The 27709-nt window shown below is 43.5% G+C and overlaps 11 non-coding genes across 11 annotated transcripts; 4 read left to right on the forward strand and 7 right to left on the reverse strand.

The window, feature by feature from the left end:
• Positions 1–1093: 1093 nt before the first annotated feature.
• On the reverse strand, positions 1094–1165 carry trnae-uuc (transfer RNA glutamic acid (anticodon UUC)). Its single transcript has one exon. It is a non-coding gene; the product is annotated as a tRNA-Glu (tRNA).
• Positions 1166–2099: 934 nt separating this feature from the next.
• trnan-guu (transfer RNA asparagine (anticodon GUU)) lies at positions 2100–2173 on the forward strand. Its single transcript has one exon. It is a non-coding gene; the product is annotated as a tRNA-Asn (tRNA).
• Positions 2174–4358: 2185 nt separating this feature from the next.
• On the forward strand, positions 4359–4430 carry trnae-uuc (transfer RNA glutamic acid (anticodon UUC)). The gene has a single exon. It is a non-coding gene; the product is annotated as a tRNA-Glu (tRNA).
• A 397-nt stretch (positions 4431–4827) lies between these two features.
• trnaw-cca (transfer RNA tryptophan (anticodon CCA)) lies at positions 4828–4899 on the forward strand. Its single transcript has one exon. It is a non-coding gene; the product is annotated as a tRNA-Trp (tRNA).
• Positions 4900–16592: 11693 nt separating this feature from the next.
• Positions 16593–16665, reverse strand: trnav-uac (transfer RNA valine (anticodon UAC)). Its single transcript has one exon. It is a non-coding gene; the product is annotated as a tRNA-Val (tRNA).
• A 1716-nt stretch (positions 16666–18381) lies between these two features.
• On the reverse strand, positions 18382–18453 carry trnaw-cca (transfer RNA tryptophan (anticodon CCA)). Its single transcript has one exon. It is a non-coding gene; the product is annotated as a tRNA-Trp (tRNA).
• A 1648-nt stretch (positions 18454–20101) lies between these two features.
• Positions 20102–20212, reverse strand: trnal-caa (transfer RNA leucine (anticodon CAA)). Its single transcript has 2 exons — positions 20175–20212; positions 20102–20147 (listed from the first exon to the last, which is right to left on the reverse strand). It is a non-coding gene; the product is annotated as a tRNA-Leu (tRNA).
• A 347-nt stretch (positions 20213–20559) lies between these two features.
• Positions 20560–20632, reverse strand: trnak-cuu (transfer RNA lysine (anticodon CUU)). The gene has a single exon. It is a non-coding gene; the product is annotated as a tRNA-Lys (tRNA).
• Positions 20633–22779: 2147 nt separating this feature from the next.
• LOC131703568 (small nucleolar RNA U3) lies at positions 22780–22985 on the forward strand. The gene has a single exon (XR_009310009.1). It is a non-coding gene; the product is annotated as a small nucleolar RNA U3 (small nucleolar RNA).
• A 716-nt stretch (positions 22986–23701) lies between these two features.
• On the reverse strand, positions 23702–23812 carry trnal-caa (transfer RNA leucine (anticodon CAA)). Its single transcript has 2 exons — positions 23775–23812; positions 23702–23747 (listed from the first exon to the last, which is right to left on the reverse strand). It is a non-coding gene; the product is annotated as a tRNA-Leu (tRNA).
• A 347-nt stretch (positions 23813–24159) lies between these two features.
• Positions 24160–24232, reverse strand: trnak-cuu (transfer RNA lysine (anticodon CUU)). The gene has a single exon. It is a non-coding gene; the product is annotated as a tRNA-Lys (tRNA).
• Positions 24233–27709: the final 3477 nt, after the last annotated feature.

Below are 27709 nucleotides of genomic sequence, written 5' to 3' on the forward strand. Positions count from 1 at the left end.
TTCGTTGTCTTTCCGAGGGATTCTCAGTCCCCTCCTGCCTCAACCTCTTTTGCTTCATATATTAACTTGATTATTTCAAATCAAAACCCCTCCCTTCGAGGATCTGGTCATGAAGCCATGCTTATCAGCTTTCTGAGATGTTAAGAATCCACTGTCACATTAATTTTCCAGCTTCCTTGCATCAGGCCATTCCTGCAACCTTCTTGCTCCCGGATTTGCACTTCGTCATTTGCCCCCAACTTCATCAAGGCACTTAATACAACTTTCAAAGTCCATTTCATTCAATTTGAGCTTCCAGGCACATACGGAAACTATGTCCTACGATTATCAACATTTCAGTCAAGAGTCCTCCAACACCGCAATAGACAATACACTCTTAGACTGCTCCTGATCATATCAATAGGTTTTGCAGCAGCCTCCGAGCAACGCATTCTCATCCTCTCAGGTTCTGCAGAGGCCTCAGATCTACGCATTCTTCATCTCTGCCAAAAGGCAGACCCATCTCCGACATCATCTTAAACGCCTTAACTCTCAAATACCAATTTCCACTGCATTCAGCAGCTCTCTGCTCTCTATAGCAGGCCACTGCACACTACTGACAGCATTCCATCGTTTCTGTTTCCGTCTGTCCTAAACGGAGGGGGTTCTCTGTTTTTGTCTCTCCTAAACGGACCCGAGACACATTTCCTAAGCTCTCCCCGCTGCCCAGCTGACAGCTTAGCTGCCTGAGGATGCCGCACTGAGTTGCGAAGGATCTGTCCTTTTGTCCTGTTGGTCCCCTTCCTGTCTCTTGTTCCACTAAATGCCCAGCAGCCAGAGGATGCTGCTTGACCCATCGGGAGCGAGTGTCAGATTGTTGTATGTTATGTGTTTAAACTTTGCTCTTTCTCTCTCACTTTTACGTCACCCCTCTCAAGCCCTCGTTGGCAACCAGTGAAATGTGAGGTGATGTGAATAGAGACAAATACATTGCACCATTCTGTGTATATATATATATATATATATATAATTTCAAGTAACTAGGTTTATCATCATAATGAAAACACATTACACATGACCACAGTTTTGTAACAAAATGACAATAACAAAAACGTTCCCATACGGGTAGTCGAACCCGGGCCACCTGGGTGAAAACCAGGAATCCTAACCGCTAGACCATATGGGAAGCTGAGGAACAAACTCCTGGACATGCAACAGTAGCTAGTATACAGTACAATGATGGTAAAAAAACCACTAATTCATTACAAACACGTTACAAATTAAAGCAAACTTCAAGCCATTTATATTTATTCTCAATTAACACAAACTCTTCAATTGCTAAAAAATATAAAAAATCTCCCTTTGTGCTTCTTGGAAGGCATACGATGGAGGGCGCACTGCAGTTTTTCAGTCTGCGGGAATATTACAAATTAGCAGACTGCTTTAAAATACACATGTAGGGCGGGCGACTCTGTTACAAAGAATTGTCACACTGTATGTATCTCCATAATGCGTTGGGACTAAATACGCAGATATATTAAAAGTATTTGGAGAATGCGGGCATCGATCCCGCTACTTCTCGCATGCAAAGCAAGCGCTCTACCATTTGAGCTAATTCCCCTCGATTTATGCCAGTGATTCTCAAAGGCTACTTCGCAGCTTGATATGAGCAATTCAGATTGTCAGATTTTTGGCAATGTAGTCTGCCATTTGCAAATTCAAAAAATAAATGGATTAACTAAATAGCAAATATTTCGACTAGAGGTATGTTTTCAATTTCTTCAAAAAGTAGTCTTAGCTCGTTGAATCAGTCGCTTTAAAATCCACCTCTGTCCCGATGCAGCAGCACTGTGTGCTGTGGCTCGAGCTTGTTTGACGAGGCAGAAATTAAAATGGTATTGAGTGCTGACAAGAGTTTGGTATCAGCTGTTGATTTCCTTGAAAATCTTTTATAATAAAATGAACACATTTATTCATTTTAAAAATAAGTAAAAGTCAACTGTCAGAAGTGGGATTTGAACCCACGCCTCCATTTGGAAACCAAAACACACAATTCTTTACAAAGTCCTTGCTTGTGCTAGAGTGCTGCAGCAAGTTAGTTTTTGTAGTTTGACAGGTTGGTCTCTGTGGCGCAATCGGTTAGCGCGTTCGGCTGTTAACCGAAAGGTTGGTGGTTCAAGCCCACCCAGGGACGATGCTTTTTGCATTTCTTAATCACATTAGAAAATGGCACTCTGATACGTTGTTATTTCTTCCAATTACACTGAAGAAAAAAATGTGCTCTGTTTTTTAGTTCAAAATAATACAAAACAAAAAAATTCTTGCTGTTTGCCGAAACCTGGGATCAAACCAGGGACCTTTAGATTTTCAGTCTAACGCTATTTCGGCTTGACAAGACTCCATTTTCGAGATAACATTCTTTTTTAGAACAGCTTTAATATAATTAAGTACATTTCTAAACAATCCGTTGGTAACATATATAATCTCAAAGCGCTATAATTTATTTATGGAGATAGAAGATCCTTTTTGATTCACATTGTAATAGTTTTTGATCGAGATCACCACCACCGCGATCTTGAAATGATTTTTTGTATGACACAGAATTTCAGATCTGAACCGGAATGCCTGGCATCTACAGGCATCTACAAGAACTCTGTCTTTCCAAAGAATTGTGTGTTCTGGTCTCCGAGTGGAGATGTGGGTTCAAATCCCACTTCTGACAGTTCAATTTTACTTATTTTTTAAATGAATAAATGTGTTCATTTTACTATAAAAGATTGTTTAAAGGAAATCAACAGCTGATACCAAACTCTTGTCAGCACTCAATACCATTTTAATTTCCATTTTAAATCCGACTAAAATAGTGTTCCTAACACAGATTGCATTTTGTTGTAAACAGACTACTTGTTAACGTCACTGAAAAATATTTTGTGTCCAAACATGTGTTATTTAACTTGATTGTTTTAATATTCCAAATAACATATTACTTTGAAAAACATCTCCTTCTGCCACTGGATCGTGGTCTCAGGCTGGGATGCGGACCATTGAGAACAGTATAAACAATCTATTAGTGGAAGTAGTTTACATGAGAAATGCCCTCGTTTAACATGCTAGGATGATCGACTTCGGCATTCTCCAACTGCTGTTTACATTTTCTAACACGTTATGAGGACGAATACAAAGTTTGACACTTTCCTTGTAAGTGGGGGTAAGCACAAGTTATTTTCAGATGTAATGTCTTTATTTAAGCTCAGTCTAGTCCTGCGTAGTGCAAATCACATTACTGTTTAAAGTGTTCTTAAATTGTTTTAACATTAGCAGTGATTCATTTGAAATTTGCTTAATGATTTAAACAATTGAACTTATTGTCAGCTCGGTGCTGAGAAGAAAACACTCCCACTCCTCCTGGTGGATACCGAGACCAATCCCTTCAAAACAGTTTCACTCTAGAAATGATCCTTGCAAATATAGTCTTATCTTTTATTGGCAGACCGTCACCCCCAGCTGGCAAGCTCTACTTCATATGATACAATGACTGTGCAACAACGAGGTGTTACATTAACAATACAAACTAACTTGAGACAGCCAAGTCGTTAAAGCATACCTTAAGTTTGTCATGTGATACAAAATCAAGTTTTGGCATTTTTGCATTGTCTGCCTCGCCAAACAAGCTCGAGCCACAACACACTGCGCTGCTGCATCGGAACACAGAGGTGGATTTTAAAGCGACTGAATCAACGAGCTGAGACTACTTTTTGAAGAAATTGAAAACATGCCTCTCGTCGAAATATTTGCTATTTAATTAAAAAAATGTTTTGAATTTGCAAAAGGCAGACATTAGGACAATCTGAATTGCTCATATCAAGCTGCGATGTAGCCTATGAGAATCGCTGGCATAATTCGAGGGGAATTAGCTCAAATGGTAGAGCGCTCGCTTAGCATGCGAGAAGTAGCGGGATGGATGCCAGCATTCTCCAAAGAGTTTTAACGTATCTGCGTATTTAGTCCCAACGCATTATGGAGATAAATACAAAGTGTGACAATTCTTTGTAACAGAGACGCCCGCCCTACATGTGTATTTTAAAGCACAGTCTCCTAATTTGTAATATTCCCCAGACTGAAAAACTGCAGTGCGCCGTCCATCGTATGTCTTCCGAGAAGCACAAAGGGAGATTATTTATTTATTTATTTATTTATTTATTTATTTATTTATTTATTAGCAATTAAAGAGTTTGTGTTAATTGAGAATAAAAATAAATGGCTTGAAGTTTGCTTTCATTTGTAACGTGTTTATAATGAAATATCGGTTCTTGTGTTTTTACCAATCATTGTACTGTATACTAGCTACTGTTGCATGTCCATGAGGTTGTCCCTCAGCTTCCCATATGGTCTAGCGGTTAGGATTCCTGGTTTTCACCCAGGCGGCCCGGGTTCGACTCCCGGTATGGGAACGTTCTTGTTATTGTCATTTTGTTACAGAACTGTGGTCATGTGTAATGTGTCTTAAATATGATAATAAAGCTACAGTTACTCAAAATATATATTATATATATACAGAATGATGCAAATGTATTTGACTCTATTCACATTCCCATCGCGTGGAACCATCACAGTTTGTTTTTAAATTATATTAATTCCTGGTCAAGACAAAGTCTCTCTGGGGTGGGACGATCATTAGAATGCGGATGTAAGGTCTCCGGTCCCATCATAGAAGCAAGATAGTTTATTCACAAATAAATACCTACACATTTATTTATGTTTCTTTTTTTGGTAAATTAACACATTATTGCATTCTGTCATGTCACGCTGTGCACTCTAGGATTGCATAACAAGCATGCACTACGCCAGGACTTCGTGGCGCAACGGTAGCGCGTCTGACTCCAGATCAGAAGGTTGCGTGTTCAAATCACGTCGAGGTCAAAGCCTCTTTATTTCTATTCCACTATATTTCATTTTTTAACGTGCCTGGATTTGAATGTCTCCGGACATTTATTTATACAATTTATACAATTTATTGATTATATAGCGACAAACAAATTTCAATCAAGTTCCAGTCTCTCTGCCATTATCTTGCGCTGCTGTGTTTGGTCAGGTAAAAAGGGCGTGACCAGAGCGGTATGGGCAAACCCGTTAGGTAGCTTGCATGTCAATCTCTCCTTCTTTTCTATTTATACACCCAGCACTGCTTCCACCCTTCGTCTGTGTTTGTTTTTGGTCTGTGTTTGTTTTTTTGTTGTTCGCTCCTTTCACTGCAGGTCATTTCTCTGCTCAGCGCTGGTAGACAGTATCAGCTATTTTCCTACCTGCTCAGGTGATTCTTTTCATCATTCAGCTTTTGTATTTTTCTGCAGGAGCTCCATTGTTAGTCTTCTCTGCTCCCTCCAGTCTCCAGCGCAGCGTCATTCTCAGCTTGCTCTGCGTTCTCATTAGAAAGACTGTTCCGACGTCACCGCTGCACTGCAACTCTTTAACACCGGCGCCTCACAGACCATGGTTACCACGGCAACGCCTCATCGAGTGACTACTGGGAGTGGTAAGTTGCCATGGCGACCAGGCAGCTTTAACAGGCAATGCGAGCCTGTGCCTCACTACTGCAATCTTCTGGCTCCTGCTGCTGCGCTTTTGCAACATGAGAGCTTCAACTCGCCGAATTTTGACATCTAAATACTGCAGGCTCCTCTTCTAGACCTACGTTAACTTACTTATATCATCACTAACTGTTCTAAAGCAAACGTTTTATCCATAGACAAGAATTTTAATCGCAATAACCAAATATATGCTACCCTGCTTCACTGAAGCCAGTAGTTTCAATTCCAATCGCAACCTCGAGATGGCAGCATAACACCACAAACTACATAATTTAAACTGATTTGCTATCGCTGCGAATCTCGCACACTCCAAACTTTCTATCAATTCCTGCAGTTCGTTGTCTTTCCGAGGGATTCTCAGTCCCGTCCTGCCTCAACCTCTTTTGCTTCATATATTAACTTGATTATTTCAAATCAAAACCACTCCCCTCGAGGATCTGGTCATGAAGCCGTGCTTATCAGCTTTCTGAGATGTTAAGAATCCACTGTCACATTAATTTTCCAGCTTCCTTGCATCAGGCCATTCCTGCAACCTTGCTCCTGGATTTGCACTTCCTCATTTGCCCCCAACTTCATCAAGGCACTTAATACAACTTTCAAAGTCCATTTCATTCAATTTGAGCTTCCAGGCACATACGGAAACTATGTCCTACGATTATCAACATTTCAGTCAAGAGTCCTCCAACACCGCAATAGACAATACACTCTTAGACTGCTCCTGATCAAATCAATAGGTTTTGCAGCAGCCTCCGAGCAGCGCATTCTCATCCTCTCAGGTTCTGCAGAGGCCTCAGATCTATGCATTCTTCATCTCTGCCCAAAGGCAGACCCATCTCCGACATCATCTTAAACGCCTTAACTCTCAAATACCAATTTCCACTGCATTCAGCAGCTCTCTGCTCTCTACAGCAGGCCACTGCACACTACTGACAGCATTCCATCGTTTCTCTGTTTCCGTCTGTCCTAAACGGAGGTGGTTCTCTGTTTTTGTCTCTCCTAAACGGACCCGAGACACATTTCCTAAGCTCTCCACGCTGCCCAGCTGACAGCTTAGCTGCCTGAGGATGCCGCACTGAGTTGCGAAGGATCTGTCCTTTTGTCCTGTTGGTCCCCTTCCTGTCTCTTGTTCCACTAAATGCCCAGCAGCCAGAGGATGCTGCCTGACCCGTCGGGAGCGAGTGTCAGATTGTTGTATGTTATGTGTTTAAACTTTGCTCTTTCTCTCTCACTTTTACGTCACCCCTCTCAAGCCCTCGTAGGCAACCAGTGAAATGTGAGGTGATGTGAATAGAGTCAAATACATTGCATCATTCTGCAATAACATTGCAGCAGTAACTGTAGGTTTATCATCATAATGAAAACACATTACACATGACCACAGTTCTGTAACAAAACGACAATAACAAAGACGTTCCCATACCGGGAGTCGAACCCGGGCCACCTAGGTGAAAACAAGGAATCCGAACTGCTAGACCATATGGGAAGCTGATTAACAAACTCCTGGACATGCAACAGTAGCTAGTATACAGTACAATGATGGTAAAAAACCACTAATTCATTACAAACACGTTACAAATTAAAGCAAACTTCAAGCCATTTAGATTTATTCTCAATTAACACAAACTCTTCAATTGCTAAAAAATATAAAAAATCTCCCTTTGTGCTTCTCGGAAGGCATACGATGGAGGGCGCACTGCAGTTTTTCAGTCTGCGGGAATATTACAAATTAGCAGACTGTGCTTTAAAATACACATGTAGGGCGGGCGACTCTGTTACAAAGAATTGTCACACTGTATGTATCTCCATAATGCGTTGGGACTAAATACGCAGATATATTAAAACTATTTGGAGAAAGCGGGCATCGATCCCGCTACTTCTCGCATGCAAAGCAAGCGCTCTACCATTTGAGCTAATTCCCCTCGATTTATGCCAGTGATTCTCAAAGGCTACATCGCAGCTTGATATGAGCAATTCAGATTGTCAGATTTTTGGCAATGTAGTCTGCCATTTGCAAATTCAAAAAATAAATGGATTAACTAAATAGCAAATATTTCGACTAGAGGTATGTTTTCAATTTCTTCAAAAAGTAGTCTCAGCTCGTTGATTCAGTCGCTTTAAAATCCACCTCTGTGTTCCGATGCAGCAGCGCTGTGTGCTGTGGCTCGAGCTTGTTTGACGAGGCAGAAATTAAAATGGTATTGAGTGCTGACAAGAGTTTGGTATCAGCTGTTGATTTCCTTGAAAATCTTTTATAATAAAATGAACACATTTATTCATTTTAAAAATAATTAAAAGTCAACTGTCAGAAGTGAGATTTGCACCCACGCCTCCATTTGGAAACCAAAACACACAATTCTTTACAAAGTCCTTGCTTGTGCTAGAGTCCTGCAGCAAGTTAGTTCCCTTTCAAGTCGAAAATAACCATCAAGGTATGGGACATTGCCGTCAAGCAGTAGGGATTGGCTGAGCTTTATGTCAAAGCTGCCGATAGGCCTCCGCGCAAGCTGCCGTGTAAGCCCGCCCCCCTGGGAGCTTACTATACGCAGCGCGCGGAGAGTCACTTCCTCTTTTGCCTTCAGCATCAGTAGCGGTAGGACTTAGAGCTATTTAACTGATTGTACTCACTAAAGCTTAGGCTTGAGAAGCTGGTTTATCCCCTTCTCCGAGTTTATTTCAGCTATACTCTCCGGAGTTATTATTGTTTATTATTATTGTTATTGTATTATTATTTAGGATTATATATTGTTTAACATTATATATTCCTTTTCGCTTTGCTTCGGCATCGCGTTCTTCGTGGTCTCCCCGTCTTTCCTCTGTTCTTAATTATTATTGTGTGGGTTTTTTGTATATATATATTTTGTATATATATTTATATTTTATTGTATATATATATTTTGTTATATATATTGTATATTGTGTGTTCGGACGCGTGTTGCGTTGGCCTTGGCCCACGCGCATTTTGCATCCTCGGTCTAGCTTAGGCTAGACCGTGTGTGTGTGCGGGTAGTCTGCTCTGCAGTGTTCCCCCCCGCGGCGCGTTCCCGCCACGTGGTATTGCACTACACTCCCTTACCTTCTGCAGCGTCCACAAAAAAAAAAAAAAAAAAATTTCCCTTCACTATACAGAGGAAGACAACCACCAACGTGCAAAATCCCCAGCACCTTTCAGGTAGGTATTGCACAGCATCAGACACTGTACCAGCACTTAGCGTCTCCGCTTGGCGGGTCAGCTGACGCTTAGGCGTCTGTGCTAGCGTTCCACGCTCGGTACTCGCGCTTCGGCGCTCGCGCTCCGGCGCTTTTGGTGTCAGCGCTTGTGCGCTTGGTGCAGCGCTTCGGCGCTTTGTGCAACGCTTCTGCGCTTGGTGCTTAGTGCTTCTGCACTTGGGGCTCAGTGCTCGACGCTCGACGCTTCGGCGCTCGGTCGTCATCGATCGTGTCGCTGCTGGCGACGTCTCAGCTCCCTCTGAGCCCATCTTCCCAGCTTACAGCTGGTCAGAGATCTCCAGCCAGGCGTGCTCGGGAACGTTCCCGCAGTCCCTCCTCTCGCGGGGCTCGCCCCCGTCGGGAGTCTCGATCCAGGTCTCGATCGCCTCGCCGGAGAAGGCACTCTCGCTCCCCTCGGAGGGGTAGGCGTTACCAGGACACATCTGGGGTGGCTGAGCTCACCTCCAAGATGTCACAATTTAGGAGCTCATAATGGGACAACAATCCCTCCTTATGACCCTAGCAAATGTGGCGCCTCGGGCCCCAGAGCTAGTAACCGGACCCAGCACTAGTCAGCTGACGGTTCCTCCACCAGTGCCCCAGGAAGTAGAGTGGGACGCCGATGCTTTCTCAAGGGACGCATCTGATGCAGACCCGCTCTTTGAGGACACAGAGCCTGAGGTGGCATCCCAGCACTCTGGGCAGGACGACCCTCAAGTGCTGGATACTAATGACCCTATCTGGTCAGTGGTGGAGAGGGCAGCCCGTCACTCAGGCGTGGACTGGCCTGCGTGAGAGCCAACACGACGCTCTTTATTTGAGTTGCCATCGGCTCCGCCCCTTCAGTCCAGGATGCTCCCGGCGTTCCCGGATTTTATTAAGGAGGTGCAGTCCACCTGGGGAGCCCCGGCCTCCGCCCCGGCGACTTCTCGCAAGGCTTCGGCTTTTACCATGCACGGGGCGAGCGAAGCTGGATTAGCGTCCTTTCCGCCAGTGGGCGCCGCGTTCGCCGTGCTAGTAAAGGCGCCGACATTATCGGGGCTGGCTAAGGACCCTTCCTGCCCTAACAGGCAGTGTAGGATTACGGAGGCCCACCTAAAAAAGGGTTATGCCGCGGCTACAGAGGCAGTTAGACTGTCCAACGTGGCCAGCCTCCTGACAGTCTACCAGGCGGCGCTGATTCGCGACCTGCCTGAGTCCCCATCCGTCGGACTTAGAACCGAGCTGGGTGCAGTTGCACAGCTTTTGGTTAAGCTGGCTCAGCTGAATGCGCGAGCACAGGGCAGGAGCATTGCTTCCCTTGTAGTGGCAAGGAGGCAGCTCTGGCTCTCACAGGCCAGGGTACAGGAGCCTGATAAGGCCCCGTTGCTAGATGCTCCTATATCCCCGGGGCACACGTTTGGCCCAGCGGTGGAGGAGATGCTGCAACGCTCCGTCAAGGCGCGTGAGGCATCGCAGCAGTTGGCTAAGATGTGGCCAAGCAAGCCTTTCCAGCCAAGGCGGCCGCAGGAGCGCCAATGGCGCAGGGCGCCGCCGCAGCAGCAAGCGCACCCACAGGGCAGTAAAACCGCCCCTTTGGGGGTTTCAGCACGCAGCCAACCCGCGTTTGCAAGACCGCAGCGCGGAGGCTGGCGCCCCAGAGGAGGTAGCAGACCATGCCCTCGTGGCTCTGGTCAGGCCCCTCGTGAGCGAGCGCAGCCTAAGCAGCCCTGAGAAACCCCGGCAGCCATTAACCCACCCCTACACTGTTCCACAGCTTCTGTTCTGCCAACAATGCACCAACGACATCTGGGTGCGCAAGACTATACTCACCGGGTACACCCTTCAATTCCGGTTAAACCCCCCCCCCTTCAGGGGAGTGGTGGTAACTGCAGTGAAGTACTCGGTTCAGTCCTCAGCTCTAAATGCAGAAATACAGGCATTGCTCAAGAAGCGTGCCATTCAACTAGTAGACCCTGCTCTGACCAACCAGGGGTTCTACTCCAAGTACTTCCTAGTGCCAAAAAAGGACGGCGGGCTCCGCCCTATTTTAGATCTGCGACTACTGAACAAATACCTACGGGTGTTGTCGTTCAAGATGCTTACGCACAGGCACATTGTCCAGTCTGTCCGGCAGGGCGACTGGTTTACCACCGTAGACCTCACAGATGCATACTTTCACGTTCCCATCTGTCCGGGTCACAGGAAGTACCTACGTTTCGCATTTCAGAGCAGGGTCTACGAGTTTTGTGTCCTGCCATTCGGCCTGTCTCTAGCTCCTCGAACCTTTTCGAAGTGTATGGACGCCATTTTAGCCCCCTTGCGGGCTCAAGGCATCCGACTGCTGAACTATCTGGACGACTGGCTCGTCTGCGCGCAGTCAAAGGAGCAGTTGGCACAGCACACAGTGATGGTTACAGACCATCTTCAGCGGCTAGGTCTGAAGGTCAATTCAGAAAAGAGCCGCCTCGTGCCGAGCCAACAGACCGAATTCTTGGGTCTGCATCTGGACTCTGTGTCCATGGAAGCGACCCTGTCGACACAAAGAGTTGCCTCACTGGAGCGGTGTCTCTCCCTATTCAGGTTGAGAGAAACAGTCAGCATGGAGCTGTGTGAGCGCATGCTGGGGTTGATGGCTGCCGCCTCGCAAGCCCTTCCTTTGGGCTTACTACACCAGAGACCTCTGCAGGCCTGGTTCAATGCCTTCGCGTTGCATCCGCGGAGAGACAAACACCGCAGGTTGAGGGTATCCCAAACCTGCTGGGAAGCACTGCGCTTGTGGAAAGTTCTGTCGAACATCCGCCAGGGCGTACGCTTGGGTCCCATCTTCCGAAGGGAGGTTATTACGACCGACGCTTCCAACCAAGGTTGGGGAGCAGTCTGGAACGGGTCGGGGACTCGCGGAGTGTGGTCAGGACCCTGGAGGTCGGCCCACATCAATGCTCTGGAACTCAGAGCGGTGGACCTTGACCTGTTAGTGCGGTCAGACAACACCACGGTAGTGGCGTATATCAACCGCCAGGGCGGCTTGCGGTCCCCCGGTCTTCACCGGTTGGTAACACGGCTGTTGCTTTGGGCTCAACCGCGTTTAGCCTCTCTGCGGGCGGTTCACCTACCGGGCAGAGTCAATTACGCAGCGGATCTCCTGTCCAGTGGAGGTCCTCTTGCAGGCGAATGGCGTCTTCACCCTCGGGTGGTAGAGCGCATTTGGGACTGGTTCGGCACAGCGCAAGTCGATCTCTTCGCTTCGCGAGAGACCACGCACTGCCCCCTATGGTTCTCGGTGAAGGACCTCGACAGCCCCCTAGGAGTCGATGCACTGGCTCACGAATGGCCGCCAGGGCTCCTGTACGCATTTCCACCGATTTCGATGCTCCCCGCCTTCTTGGAGAAGGTCAGGGTAGAGCAAGCGACAGTGATCCTGATCGCTCCTCGGTGGCCTCGGAGGATATGGTTCCCGAGTCTAGTGCAGTTGTTGCACGGTCGCCCGAGGGAGCTCCCTCTGCGAGCGGACCTGTTGTCCCAAGCCCAAGGAGGGCTATGGCACCCGAACCCCAAGCTCATGCAGCTATGGGCTTGGCCCCTGAGCGGGAGCGCCTGTCAGCCTTAGGGCTTTCGACGGCGGTTATATCCACCATTCAGAGTGCGAGAGTGCCCTCTACTCGGTCGCAATATGCGTATAAGTGGCAATTGTTTCAGAGTTGGTGTCTGGCTGAGGGCCATGACCCGGTCTCCTGCCCTATGGCAGTGATATTACAGTTTCTGCAGAAGCTGTAAGATGAGGGTAAGTCTCCCTCTACACTGAAAGTGTATTTGGCCGCTATTTCGGCTTGCCATGTACGCATTGACGGGTTATCACCTGGTTGCCATTTCCTGGCATCTCAGTTCCTAAAGGGCGCAAGACGCTTGCGGCCTCAAGGTCGACCAGTTTACCGTCTTGGAGCCTTGATGTGGTGCTAGAAGCCCTTACCAAGGCACCGTTCGAGCCTCTCCACAGTGTGGATATGAAGTTCGTGTCTATTAAGACTGCATTTTTGCTGTCAGTGGTATCAGCAAAACGTGTGGGTGAGTTACATGCACTCTCGGTGCATCCATCATGTACTCGTTTCGCAGGAGACGGTTCTAAGGTCTCCATGCGTCCAAATACGGCCTTTTTACCCAAGGTCATATCCCCGTTTCACATGAACCAACCAGTCGAGTTGATGGCGTTCCATCCTCCTCCTTTTTCTTCCCCAGAGGAAGAGCGGTTACACATGCTCTGCCCTGTGCGGGCATTGAGGTGTTATATTGATCGCACAAAGACTGTGAGGCAAACAGAACAGCTGTTCATATGCCATGGTTCTAAAACTTTGGGTCAGCCGTTGTCTAAGCAACGCCTTTCTCATTGGATAGTGGATGCTATTCAGTTAGCATATGATACTATGGGCCTTCTGCCACCAGGGCAGTTGAAGGCACATTCCACTAGGGGTATGGCAACATCCTGGGCCCTCTTTAGAGGGGTGCCGATGTCTGACATTTGCGCTGCAGCCAGTTGGGTTACACCGCATACATTTACGAGGTTCTACCGGTTAAATGTACTGGAATCCTCTGCTCCGTCATTTGGAGCATCTGTGTTGCACTCTATGACACCTCAGGTTGCGGACGTCTAGAGTGGTTGACAATATGGTGTGACTATTCCACCTTGGGACAGGTGTCTTTGCGAGCATAGACGCTGAGGCGCAGCTCCGCATATGTGTAGATGTACTGCCTACGCAGTTGCGTTATGACGTAAGTCTGTCCTAATGCCGAGAATCCTCCCTCGCGACGGCTTGGGTACACTGTTCCCATACCTTGATGGTTATTTTCGACTTGAAAGGGAACGATAGGTTGCGGATGCAACCCCGGTTCCCTGAAAGAGAAAATAACCATCAAGCCGTGAGGTCGCTCTGGAGGCCTTCACGGCCTGAAGGGCAAAAGAGGAAGTGACTCTCCGCGCGCTGCGTATAGTAAGCTCCCAGGGGGGCGGGCTTACACGCCAGCTTGCGCGGAGGCCTATCGGCAGCTTTGACATAAAGCTCAGCCAATCCCTACTGCCTGACGGCAATGTCCCATACCTTGATGGTTATTTTCTCTTTCAGGGAACCGGAGTTGCATCCGCAACCTATCGTTTTGGCCAAGTAGTTAAGGTGATGGACTTAAAAGATGTTGGAATTTCCCCGCTCATGTTCACATCCTGCCGACTATGTGCCCCTTTTTTATGTTTTCTTTGTTAATTTGTAAAGGTCTGTTAAGCTTTAAGGCATCAATCATTACTTGCTGTACTTTAAGTTTCTTCAAAACCAGTATTTGTAGAGCTGTTTTCAATATAACATGCAAGGAAGTGTTAATATGAACCCAGGGTCTTCTGCGTGTAAAGCAGACGTGATAACCACTACACTATGGAACCTTGTCAGAACTGTGGTGGTGCTCAAATAATTGCAATCATTTATCAGACCCTTCGGTGTTGTCTTTTTAAGAATTAACCCTGCCAATTCGAATGCAGGCGAACATTCAATCAATTAATCATATATATTTTCTATAGCGCCCCATATGCGTTTTCTAAAAATCTATTTGAAAACAAGAAAATATCTAATTGTAAGCCTGGTCGAACAAAAGAAGTCTTCTGTGTAATTTTAAACAAAGAGCGCTTTCCACGATTTAAGATGCTTTCGAGAGACAGAATATTGGAATTGGCTGCCAAAACTGGGGAATAAAACTGCCTGTGATCAAAGTGGGCAGAAAAGTTGCATACTTTGCATAACGTATTTGGGAGAAAAGAAAACGGATCATCTCTGATTTACGACGTTTCCATGGTTTGGCCCGGCCACTGCCGTGTGGCTGGTTAAAACGATGAGTTCAGTTTTTTTTTTCTGCTGCTTGGTAATTGAGTTATGCTGCAACAGCAGCAGAGTGGCGCAGCGGAAGCGTGCTGGGCCCATAACCCAGAGGTCGATGGATCGAAACCATCCTCTGCTAGCTTGTTTTTCTTCTGTTTGCAAAGCAGTTTTTCTAAAATATTAACTGAAGGCAAGACTTTGTATTATATTCGCAATCAGGGAAATGTGCACATTACTGGAGACATTTATATCGACAACTGACCTCGAAACCATCCTCTGCTAGATTGTTTTTCTTCTGTTTGCAAAGCAGTTTTTCTAAAATATTAACTGAAGGCAAGACTTCGTATTATATTCGCAATCAGGGAAATGTGCACATTACTGGACACATTTAAATCGACAACTGACCTCAAAAACGTTAGGTTTTCTATCAAATTCGTTTCTTTACAAATGACATTGCTTTCTTTTCTTTTTAAATTGTTCCCAGAAAGACCAAAAGATAAAGCCCTTGGGAATACGTCAATATTGCCTGCTCCTGCATATGTCAGCTCTTGAACTCTCTTAAAAATTGAGCTCTAAAACGTTTGCTTTGCAAGTTAATAAACAACAGTAACAATCAATAGCGTTTAATCCATGCGTTAATTAAATTTGGTTATTGATTTGTTCACATATTACAATGCTGTTTTCAGGATTCCCGCATATTCTGAACATGCACAATGTAATATGGCAATGGAATGACAGGGAAACCACTGCTTTTTTCCCTCTGGTCGTATTTTGTCACGCTGACTACTATCCATATGAAAGTGCCGCAGTCAGCTAAAGGATAAGGCACTAGCCTCATAAACCAGGGATTGTGGTTTGGTCAATGTTTTATTAAAAACAAACTGTGTGTATTTGTTCTTGGTCTGTGATATGTTTATAGAACTTGGTACTTTACACAAAGTAGTTTTGGCCAAGTAGTTAAGGTGATGGACTTAAAAGATGTTGGAGTTTCCCCGCTCATGTTCACATCCTGCCGACTATGTGCCCCTTTTTTATGTTTTCTTTGTTAATTTGTAAAGGTCTGTTAAGCTTTAAGGCATCAATCATTACTTGCTGTACTTTAAGTTTCTTCAAAACTAGTATTTGTAGAGCTATTTTCAATATAACATGCAAGGAAGTGTTAATATGACTTTATTACCCAACTATGTCATTGAAGACTGGCCAACATTAATTTGGGAGTCACTTTAATTTATTGTGCAGTATCAAATGAAACATAAAAAAGAATCACAATACAATAAATCTCTGTTTGATCGCTATACAATCGATATGTTGTGTAGGCTAAATTGTTTAAATAAATGCACGGAAACATTCAAATCCAAACACGTTAAAAAACAAAATAGTGCGGAATTGAAACAAAGAAGGCTTTGACCTCGACGTGATTTGAACACGCAACCTTCTGATCTGGAGTCAGACACGCTACCGTTGCTCCACGAAGTCCGGGCATACTACGTGCCTGTTATGCAATGCTAGAGTGCACAGCAAGCATGCCAAATGCATGGTAATGCCGATGCTGATACTTGGAAAACACTCGGTATCGCCAGGGTTATAGGAAACAGCCGACTCGATACGTGTTCGTAGCCAGCAGGGCTATGAAGTTGTCGCAAGTGTGTTTGATTCTCAGCTTTAAAAGTAAAGAAAACATTAAACAACTAGTTTAAATCAGTAAAACTAGTATTTAACTAGGATTCTCTCAGCGCGTCTCCTTTGAATGCGCACTGGCACAAATGGGCTTTGATCGTCTAATTACGTGGCAGAATGCAATAATGTATTGGGTTAATTTACCAACAGAAGAAACATAAACAAACGTGTATGTATTTATTTGTGAATAAACTATCCTGCTTCTACGATGGGACCAGGGATCTTACACCGGCAATCTAATGACAGGCCAACCCCAGAGAGACTTTGTCTTGACCAGGGATTGATATAATTTAAAAACAAACTGCAGTGGTTCCACTGGGGATCAAACCCAGGGCCTTCTGCGTGTAAAGCAGACGTGATAACCACTACACTATGGAACCTTGTCAGAACTGTGGTGGTGCTCCTACATTATTGTCTACATGCAGCATCTCAAATAATTGCAATCATTTATCAGACCCTTCAGCGTTGTCTTTTTAAGAATTAACCCTGCCAGACTGAACGCAGGCCAACATTCAATCAATGAATCATATATATTTTCTATAGCGCCCCATATGCGCTTCAAAAAATCTATTTGAAAAGAAGAAAATATCTAATTGTAAGCCTGGTCGAACAAAAGAAGTCTTCTGTGTAATTTTAAACAAAGAGCGCTTTCCACGATTTAAGATGCTTTCGAGAGACAGAATATTGGAATTGGCCGCCGAAACTGGGGAATAAAACTGCCTGTGATCAAAGTGGGCAGAAAAGTTGCATACTTTGCATAACGTATTTGGGAGAAAAGAAAAAGGATCATCTCTGATTTACGACGTTTCCATGGTTTGGCCCGGCCACTGCCGTGTGGCTGGTTAAAACAATGAGTTCAGTTTTTTTTCTGCTGCTTGGTAATTCAGTTATGCGGCAACAGCAGCAGAGTGGCGCAGCGGAAGCGTGCTGGGCCCATAACCCAGAGGTCGATGGATCGAAACCATCCTCTGCTAGATTGTTTTTCTTCTGTTTGCAAAGCAGTTTTTCTAAAATATTAACTGAAGGCAAGACTTCGTATTATATTCGCAATCAGGGAAATGTGCACATTACTGGACAAATTTAAATCGACAACTGACCTCAAAAACGTTAGGTTTTCTATCACATTCGTTTCTTTACAAATGACATTGCTTTCTTTTCTTTTTAAATTGTTCCCAGAAAGACCAAAAGATAAAGCAATTGGGAATACGTCAATATATCGAGCTCCTGCATATGTCAGCTCTTGAACTCTCTTAAAAATTGAGCTCTAAAACGTTTGCTTTGCAAGTTAATTAACAACCGTAACACTCAATATCGTTTAATCCATGCATTAATTAAATTCAGTTATTGATTTGTTCACATATTACAATGCTGTTTTCAGGATTCCCGCATATTCTGAACATGCACAATGTAATATGGCAATGGAATGACAGGGAAACCACTGCTTTTTTCCCTCTGGTCGTATTTTGTCACGCTGACTACTATCCATATGAAAGTGCCGCAGTCACCTAAAGGATAAGGCACTAGCCTCCTAAACCAGGGATTGTGGTTTCGTCAATGTTTTATTAAAAACAAACTGTGTGTATTTGTTCTTGGTCTGTGATATGTTTATAGAACTTGGTACTTTACACAAAGTAGTTTTGGCCAAGTAGTTAAGGTGATGGACTTAAAAGATGTTGGAGTTTCCCCGCTCATGTTCACATCCTGCCGACTATGTGCCCCTTTTTTATGTTTTCTTTGTTAATTTGTAAAGGTCTGTTAAGCTTTAAGGCATCAATCATTACTTGCTGTACTTTAAGTTTCTTCAAAACTAGTATTTGTAGAGCTGTTTTCAATATAACATGCAAGGAAGTGTTAATATGACTTTATTACCCAACTATGTCATTGAAGACTGGCCAACATTAATTTGGGAGTCACTTTAATTTATTGTGCAGTATCAAATGAAACATAAAAAAGAATCACAATACAATAAATCTCTGTTTGATCGCTATACAATCGATATGTTGTGTAGGCTAAATTGTTTAAATAAATGCACGGAAACATTCAAATCCAAACACGTTAAAAAACGAAATAGTGCGGAATAGAAACAAAGAAGGCTTTGACCTCGACGTGATTTGAACACGCAACCTTCTGATCTGGAGTCAGACGCGCTACCGTTGCGCCACGAAGTCCCGGCATACTACATGCTTGTTATGCAATGCTAGAGTGCACAGCAAGCATGCCAAACGCATGGTAATGCCGATGCTGATACTTGGAAAACACTCGGTATCACCAGGGTTATAGGAAACAGCCGACTCGATACGTGTTCGTAGCCAGCAGGGCTATGAAGTTGTCGCAAGTGTGTTTGATTCTCAGCTTTAAAAGTAAAGAAAACATTAAACAACTAGTTTAAATCAGTAAAACTAGTATTTAACTAGGATTCTCTCAGCGCGTCTCCTTTGAATGCGCACTGGCACAAATGGGCTTTGATCGTCTAATTACGTGGCAGAATGCAATAATGTATTGGGTTAATTTACCAACAAAAGAAACGTAAACAAATGTGTATGTATTTATTTGTGAATAAACTATCCTGCTTCTACGATGGGACCAGGGATCTTACATCGGCAATCTAATGACAGGCCAACCCCAGAGAGACTTTGTCTTCTGTTAGCAAAATAGATTTTCTAAAATATTAACTGAAGGCAAGACTTTGTGTTATTACTTTTCAATTTAGTGTGTGTATTTTGTAAATGTTAAGGTGTAGAAACGGCAGGTATGCAGTTTACCTGTCTCTACCCATAGAGGACCAATACATTTATTAAAACAAAAAAAAATCTGAACACAAGGTGTGTTTATTTAATCTGATACCTTACATATAGACTTAACTGTATCGGTTAACAAAATTAGAGTAAGTTATCATAACAATAGAGTTAAAAGAAAATTCAAATAACATGCCAGTTAAAAATGCGCCAAAAATGACAAAGTAGTCTAAGATTAGGACAATGGCACTTAACGGGTAAGAAAGACTTTTGCAGCAAAACTCTTGAAATCACCAGAGCCTTCCTCCTCCTGAATACTATGTAGGTGGGCGGGGACTGAAACCTCCCCCGGCTAGAAAGTTTGGTCTCATACTGGTAGAAACTCAGAAAAAAGACAACATCAAGCCTACAATTCCTCAGTTGTTAAAATCAATAAGCAAATTTCAAATTGGTCAATGCTAATGCTAAAGCAATTTAAGAACACTTTAAATAGGGCTTGACTAATATAAAAATATAGTAATGTGATTTACACTACGCAGGACTAGATTGAGCTTAAATAAAAACATTACATCTGAAAATAACTTGTGCTTCCCCCCACTTACAAGGAAACTGTCAAACTTTGCATTCATCATCATAACGTGTTAGAAAATGTAAACAGCAGTTGGAGAATACCGAAGTCGATCATCCTAGCATGTTAAACGAGGGCATTTCTCATGTAAGCTACTTCCACTAATAGATCGTTTGTACTGTTCTCAATGGTCCGCATCCCAGCCTGAGACCACGATCCAGTGGCAGTCGGAGATGTTTTTCAAAGTAATGTGTTATTTGAAATATTAAAACAATCTTTAGTTAAAATACACATGTTTCTACTCAAAATATTTTTCAGTGACTTCAACAAGTAGCCAGTTTACAGCAAAAATGCAATCTGTGTTAGGAACGCTATTTTAGTCCGATTTAAAATGGAAATTAAAATGGTATTGAGTGCTGACAAGAGTTTGGTATCAGCTGTTGATTTCCTTGAAACAATCTTTTATAGTAAAATGAACATATTTATTCATTTAAAAAATAAGTAAAAGTGAACTGTCAGAAGTGGGATTTGAACCCACGCCTCCATTCGGAGACCAGAACACACAATTCTTTGGAAAGACAGAGTCCTTGAGTCTGGCGCCTTAGACCACTCGGCCATTCTGACAAGCTGCGTTTGCTATCGTAGAAAACCGCATTATTTCATTTCAGCACAGACTAGGGTTGTCTATTGTATCAAGGCCCGATTGGGTTTATTACGCACATACAAACTTGCTCCACGAATGATGTAATGACAAGTGTAAAAAAAGAAACAGATTGAAGCCAACCCACGAAAGAAAGATTCTTTATTTCAATATCGGTATAGCTTTAAAGGATGCACGCATTTTACAATAGCAATTGCTATATGACAATGACCAATAAGTAATTGTGTTGCAATACTTTATACAACGTGAACAGAATCAGACATTGCTCCGTTGCCTCGAAGAAACATCTACAATTTGTATTTAAAAAGGACGCCCAACGTGGGGCTCGAACCCACGACCCTGGGATTAAGAGTCTCATGCTCTACCGACTGAGCTAGCCGGGCTGACAGGAGAAAGTTTCTTTGTTTCAGGCGGGGCGAGAGAGGAAGTACCGACAGGTGCGTGGGACCTGAGATTCGGTGTGCTGCTGCTGTAGATGAGTGTTCTGGAGACGCGCTGTTTCTGTGTCTGCGGTGTTACAGCCGTGTGAGTATATTCCAAAAGTAAAGTGTTGGATAATTCGAGAGCTAGTCTGTTGAATAAAGCTCTGAGACGTGTGGTTAAATCCCGGTCTCATTAATTTTGTTTTGTTAGATTAAAAGTGTTCCAGCAGCAGGTAAATGTCCCCACACCTTTTGGTTCTGTTTACTTATGCTACACCGCTGCTAAACCTGAACGTTGCTGCTAATTATCTTAACTAAACTTGTATTGCTGTTGAATTGCTCTAATATAGTTAAGCCTGCAATGTTGCAGCTAACGTTCCCTAATACTGTTAAAACTTGTGTGTATTAACAATCTGGCTTTTGTTGTTGAACCCTTGCTGGGAAGAGCTGTTTCCAATCACCTAGCACTCTTAATGAGAAGTGTAATCGCTGCTATATGTTGGTCTAATACCCCATGCTTTTAAAATGTGGCTATTGGCTGGCTTTATTCAACTTCCCCTCCTTGTTTTTAGTACAACTTTAATACATTTTGTTGTATAGTTATTTGAACTGATTTATGTGAATCTTGGATCATTGTAATATAGCTTTGTGAATTGTTATTCTGCCTTTGTCATTCTGTTGTCATTCCTATTCCAAACCTTTTAATTTGTTTTTAGTAGTGTCGGTATTATGACTCTCACTGGGCATCACTGGGTGTGACTGCTACAATCCCATATAGAATGCGACAAAACAGGTCGCCCTCCTTCATATAAACAGAAAAAGAATAAGTACACGCACACACGAGTTGATTTACTGCAGCGTCAGACATCGGAGGTTCAGCAGTGTACTGCAATGTTGTAAAAAGACGTGTGCAATTCAGGATGGTTGAGCGATCTAAGGCGCTGTGTTCAGATCACAGTTACCCTGGAAGCGTGGGTTCGAAATACATTTCTGACAGCTCTGTTTGTTCATTAACCACTCGGCCACGACTACATGCTCTCACGGTTTTCCGTGAAAACAGCCGTATTATTGTCAAAAGAAGCAAACGACACCCGCAGTAATGCTGTAGATGGCAGTATAGGCTAAATAATGAACCCAAGTCAAATGCCTTTGTTGAAACTCTATCAGATTTGTACAAGTCAAGCACGCGTGGGAAATATTAATACAATATCCTTTCTGCCAACGATCATAATAATGAATACATCCTTATTTCAAAATACGTAGCTATTTAACTGAGCTTTTCAAAACACCCATACACAAAAACTTTATTTCTACTGAAAAACTAACTTGCTTCATGGCTGCTGCTACAGCACTCGGGCACGTTGTGCCTAGCGTTAGCGGACATAGGAGATAAGAAGACCTACAAAATATCACGCGCTGCAGTTTTTCAGTCCGGGGATTATTACAAATTAGCAGACTGTGCATTAAAATACACATGTAGGGTGGACGTCACTGTTACAAAGAATTGTCACACTTTGTATTTATCTCCATAATGTGCCGGGACAAAATACGCAGATACTTTAAAATTATTTGGAGAATGCGGGCATCGATCCCGCTACTTCTCGCATGCTAAGCGAGCGCTCTACCATTTGAGCTAATTCTCCTTTAATGGTGCCACCGATTCTCATAGGCTTCATCGCAGCTTGATACGAGCAAATCAGATTAGTTTTTTTTTTTTTTTATTATTATTATTTTGGCAATGTAGTCTGTGATTTGCAAATTTAAAAAATAATTGAATTAACTAAATAGCAAATATTTCGACTAGAGGTATGTTTTCAATTTCTTTAAAAAGTAGTCTCAGCTCGTTTATTCAGTCGCTTATAAATCCACAATCTGTGTCCCGATGCAGCAGCGTTGTGTGCTGTGGCTCGAGCTTGTTTGACGAGGCAGACAATGCAAAAATGCCAATACTTGCTTTTGTATCACGCGACAAACTTAAGGTATGCTTTAACGGCTTGGCTGTCTCGAGTTGGTTTGTATTGTTAATGTAACACCTCGTTGTTGCCCAGTCATTGTTTCATATGAAGTAGAGCTTGCCAGTTGGGGGCGAAGGTCTGCTAATAAAAGTTAAGACTATATTTGCAAGGATCATTTCTAGAATGAAACATGTTTTGAAGGGATTGGTCTCGGTATCCACCAGGAGGAGTGGCAATGTTTTCTTCTCAGCACCGAGCTGACAATGAGTGTTGTTATCGGGAACCTACTCGCTGCAAGTAATGACCACTTCAATCTTCAGTCGGGGATTGTTGAAGGAAGGGGACACATTTTGAGTGCGTATCTCATTCCGGTAGAAACGTAGAAAAAAGAAACCATCAAGCCCACAATTGTTCAGTTGTTTAAATCAATAACCAAATTTAAATTGATCTTTGCTAATGTTAAAACAATTTATGAACACTTTAAATAGGGCTTGACTAATATAAATATATAGCAATGTCTTTTGCACTACGCAGGACTAGATTGAGTTTAAAATAGACATTACATCTGAAAATAACTTGTGCTTACCCCCACTTACAAGGAAGCTGTCAACCTTTGTATTCGTCCTCATAACGTGTTAGAAAATGTAAACAGCAGTTGGAGAATACCGTAGTCGATCATCCTAGCATGTTAAACGAGGGCATTTCTCATGTAAGCTACTTCCACTAATAGATCGTTTGTACTGTTCTCAATGGTCCGCATCCCAGCCTGAGACCACGATCCAGTGGCAGTCGGAGATTTTTTTCAAAGTAATGTGTTATTTGAAATATTAAAACAATCTTTAGTTAAATAACACATGTTTCTACTCAAAATATTTTTCAGTGACTTCAACAAGTAGCCAGTTTACAGCAAAAATGCAATCTGTGTTAGAAACGCTATTTTAGTCCGATTTAAAATGGAAATTAAAATGGTATTGAGTGCTGACAAGAGTTTGGTATCAGCTGTTGATTTCCTTGAAACAATCTTTTATAGTAAAATGAACATATTTATTCATTTAAAAAATAAGTAAAAGTGAACTGTCAGAAGTGGGATTTGAACCCACGCCTCCATTCGGAGACCAGAACACACAATTCTTTGGAAAGACAGAGTCCTTGAGTCTGGCGCCTTAGACCGCTCGGCCATTCTGACAAGCTGTGTTTGCTATCGTAGAAAACCGCATTATTTCATTTCAGCACAGACTAGGGTTGTCTATTGTATCAAGGCCCGATTGGGTTTATTACGCACATACAAACTTGCTCCACGAATGATGTAATGACAAGTGTAAAAAAAGAAAGAGATTGAAGCCAACCCACGAAAGAAAGATTCTTTATTTCAATATCGGTATAGCTTTAAAAGATGCACGCATTTTACAATAGCAATTGCTATATGACAATGACCAATAAGTAATTGTGTTGCAATACTTTATACAATGTGAACAGAATCAGACATTGCTCCGTTGCCTCGAAGAAACATCTACAATTTGTATTTAAAAAGGACGCCCAACGTGGGGCTCGAACCCACGACCCTGAGATTAAGAGTCTCATGCTCTACCGACTGAGCTAGCCGGGCTGACAGGAGAAAGTTTCTTTGTTTCAGGCGGGGCGAGAGAGGAAGTACCGACAGGTGCGTGGGACCTGAGATTCGGTGTGCTGCTGCTGTAGATGAGTGTTCTGGAGACGCGCTGTTTCTGTGTCTGCGGTGTTACAGCCGTGTGAGTATATTCCAAAAGTAAAGTGTTGGATAATTCGAGAGCTAGTCTGTTGAATAAAGCTTCTGAGACGTGTGGTTAAATCCCGGTCTCATCAGTTTTGTTTTGTTAGATTAAAAGTGTTCCAGCAGCAGGTAAATGTCCCCACACCTTTTGGTTCTGTTTACTTATGCTACACCGCTGCTAAACCTGAACGTTGCTGCTAATTATCTTAACTAAACTTGTATTGCTGTTGAATTGCTCTAATATAGTTAAGCCTGCAATGTTGCAGCTAACGTTCCCTAATACTGTTAAAACTTGTGTGTATTAACAATCTGGCTTTTGTTGTTGAACCCTTGCTGGGAAGAGCTGTTTCCAATCACCTAGCACTCTTAATGAGAAGTGTAATCGCTGCTATATGTTGGTCTAATACCCCATGCTTTTAAAATGTGGCTATTGGCTGGCTTTATTCAACTTCCCCTCCTTGTTTTTAGTACAACTTTAATACATTTTATTGTATAGTTATTTGAACTGATTTATGTGAATCTTGGATCATTGTAATATAGCTTTGTGAATTGTTATTCTGCCTTTGTCATTCTGTTGTCATTCCTATTCCAAACCTTTTAATTTGTTTTTAGTAGTGTCGGTATTAGGACTCTCACTGGGCATCACTGGGTGTGACTGCTACAATCCCATATAGAATGCGACAAAACAGGTCGCCCTCCTTCATATAAACAGAAAAAGAATAAGTACACGCACACACGAGTTGATTTACTGCAGCGTCAGACATCGGAGGTTCAGCAGTGTACTGCAATGTTGTAAAAAGACGTGTGTAATTCAGGATGGTTGAGCGATCTAAGGCGCTGCGTTCAGATCACAGTTACCCTGGAAGCGTGGGTTCGAATTCCATTTCTGACAGCTCTGTTTGTTCATTAACCACTCGGCCACGACTACATGCTCTCACGGTTTCCCGTGAAAACAGCCGTATTATTGTCAAAAGAAGCAAACGACACCCACAGTAATGCTGTAGATGGCAGTATACGCTAAATAATGAACCCAAGTCAAATGCCTTTGTTGAAACTCAAGTCAAGCACGCGTGGGAAATATTAATACAATATCCTTTCTGCCAACGTTCATAATAATGAATACATCCTTATTTCAAAATACGTAGCTATTTAACTGAGCTTTTCAAAACACCCATATGTAGCCAGCTAGTTTAAGAAGTTAGCAAATAAACTACAAACTGGTAGGGAATTCTGGGACACTTCCTGTTTCTTCTCCATGTGGGTAATTTACATCAGCATACTGGAGTTAGTTTGTAAAATGGCTCCGGCTGTGCAGGAGATGAGCCAAAAATAAACTCTGTTGTACCTGAGTCTGAGCCAGAGTGATTGTGGTCTGGGTCAAACAAATAATAATACACAACACAACGCAGAGTACGCTAAAACAACAGGTTGTTTTATTCACAGTAATTCATTCAAACCGAAACTAATATTTAGGAGGAGACGCAGCCTAGCTGCCCATTACGTAACCGTGTGGTCCTGCATGCACTGTAGTTTTAATAAGGGTTACATTTTTTTTTTATTATATCTGGTGCCGTGACCCGGATGGGCAGCTTCTAAGGGAAGCGTAAACATAAATTAAATAGACAAATAAAAGGTGAATACGGATTTAAAAAAAAAAAAAAAAGATAAAAATAAATAAACAAATAAATAATAATTAAGTAAACAACTAGTGGTTACTAACAAGGCAGACCTATGGCTAAGCAGTTTAGTTCTGGAAAGGGAAAGACAGAAGAATATTCTTCTGGTTTTACTGCTGGATTGAGGGAGGACTGGACACAGAAGATGTCTGAGAGTAGAAAGGGCTGGTCAGAAAGGCCTGTGAAGACAGAACCATCTGGATGGTGTTCTGATGAGGAGGAGGAGACCAGAGCCATGCCCCAGATGACAAAATGCAAAACGTTCCCAGTGGGCCCAACTCCTACCTATGTGCCAGCGATGCATCAGGTACGAGGTATGCCATTATTCAGCAATAGTAAAGATTGCAGGATTGATATAGAAGACTGGATTAAGGATATCCAATACTTGTTGAGTGCTACACATGTTCCAGCGTCCCTACATTTTGACACACTGGTGCGTTACCTGAGTGGTGGAGCAAGGAAGCTCGTATTGAACCTCCCATTAGAAGAGCAGATCGCCTCCAGAGCCTTTGAGGAGTTGAGGGCTGAGTACAGTGACTGCCATTTATCTCTTGACCCAATGGCAGACTTTTATGAGCGACACCAGCGCCCAGATGAGTCAGCCTCCACCTATGCCATAGAGCTAGATGCCTTATTGAGGAGCATTGAAGAAAAAATAAATGGAGGCGGGGCACTCCAAGACAGGGACTATAAACTCACCCAGCAGTTCATGCGTGGCATAAGTGAGAAAGATGTACGTGATCGTCTTGCCCCCATGCAGCCTCGCTATCTTACGTTCAGGCAGTTACAGGGAGAACTGAGACAGCTGGTGAGGGAGAAAAATTCACTAGGCGACAAGAAGGTGAGAGCAAAGAGTGTTAGCAGCATGCAGCAGGCTGCAGTCAGTGCAGAGGGGAGCATGCAAAGTAATGTTTTGCCCCAGCAGGAAGCAGCAGCCACAAGAGGGTTAAGTGATGCTGTTCAGAGTCTTACCACCCTAGTTCAGGACCTTGCCACTCACCAGAGACAGCAGTCTGAGAAGATGGGGCGTTTGGAGGCCATGGTTATGCAACAAACTGCTACTACCTACAGGTATGTCCCCACCAGTAGCCAAGGAAGTGGTAATGGAGCAGCGACTCAGAGACCTCCGCGTCGCCAGGAGCCCTTTGTGTGCCATCGGTGTGGTCAAGGGTGCCGTAACCAGCCAAATGCTTATGCTGTGCAGCACAGTGTAGGAGAAAACAATTCTCATTTAAACTAGTACAGCCTGACACTGAGGGGCAAGTGGAGGGCAACGAAAACAAGACCAGCCCTATAGTTACCTGTGTTCACAGTGCGCCACAGATGGAGTGCAGTGGGGAGACAAATTCTTCCAGTTTAGTTGGCCCAATGAATGAAGATTTTGTTGTGGTGAATAGTGTCCCCTGTAGAGCCCTAATTGATTCAGGATCCCAGATTACATCAATTACTGAGGAGTTTTGGCACCAACACCCCACCCTCGGAAACCTGAGACCAGATGAGGTTGATATCCGCATAGAAGGGGCTGGAGGTCACGAGGTCCCACATCAAGGGGTGTTGCGTTTGAATTTGTCTTTTCTAGACCAGACCTATGCGGCTGTTCCAGTTTTCGTTGTGCCGGCGACACAGTACCGAAAGTCTGTACCACTTCTGTTAGGAA

Source organism: Acipenser ruthenus, chromosome 32 (genome assembly GCF_902713425.1).
Source record: "Acipenser ruthenus chromosome 32, fAciRut3.2 maternal haplotype, whole genome shotgun sequence".
Lineage (NCBI taxonomy): Eukaryota > Metazoa > Chordata > Actinopteri > Acipenseriformes > Acipenseridae > Acipenser > Acipenser ruthenus.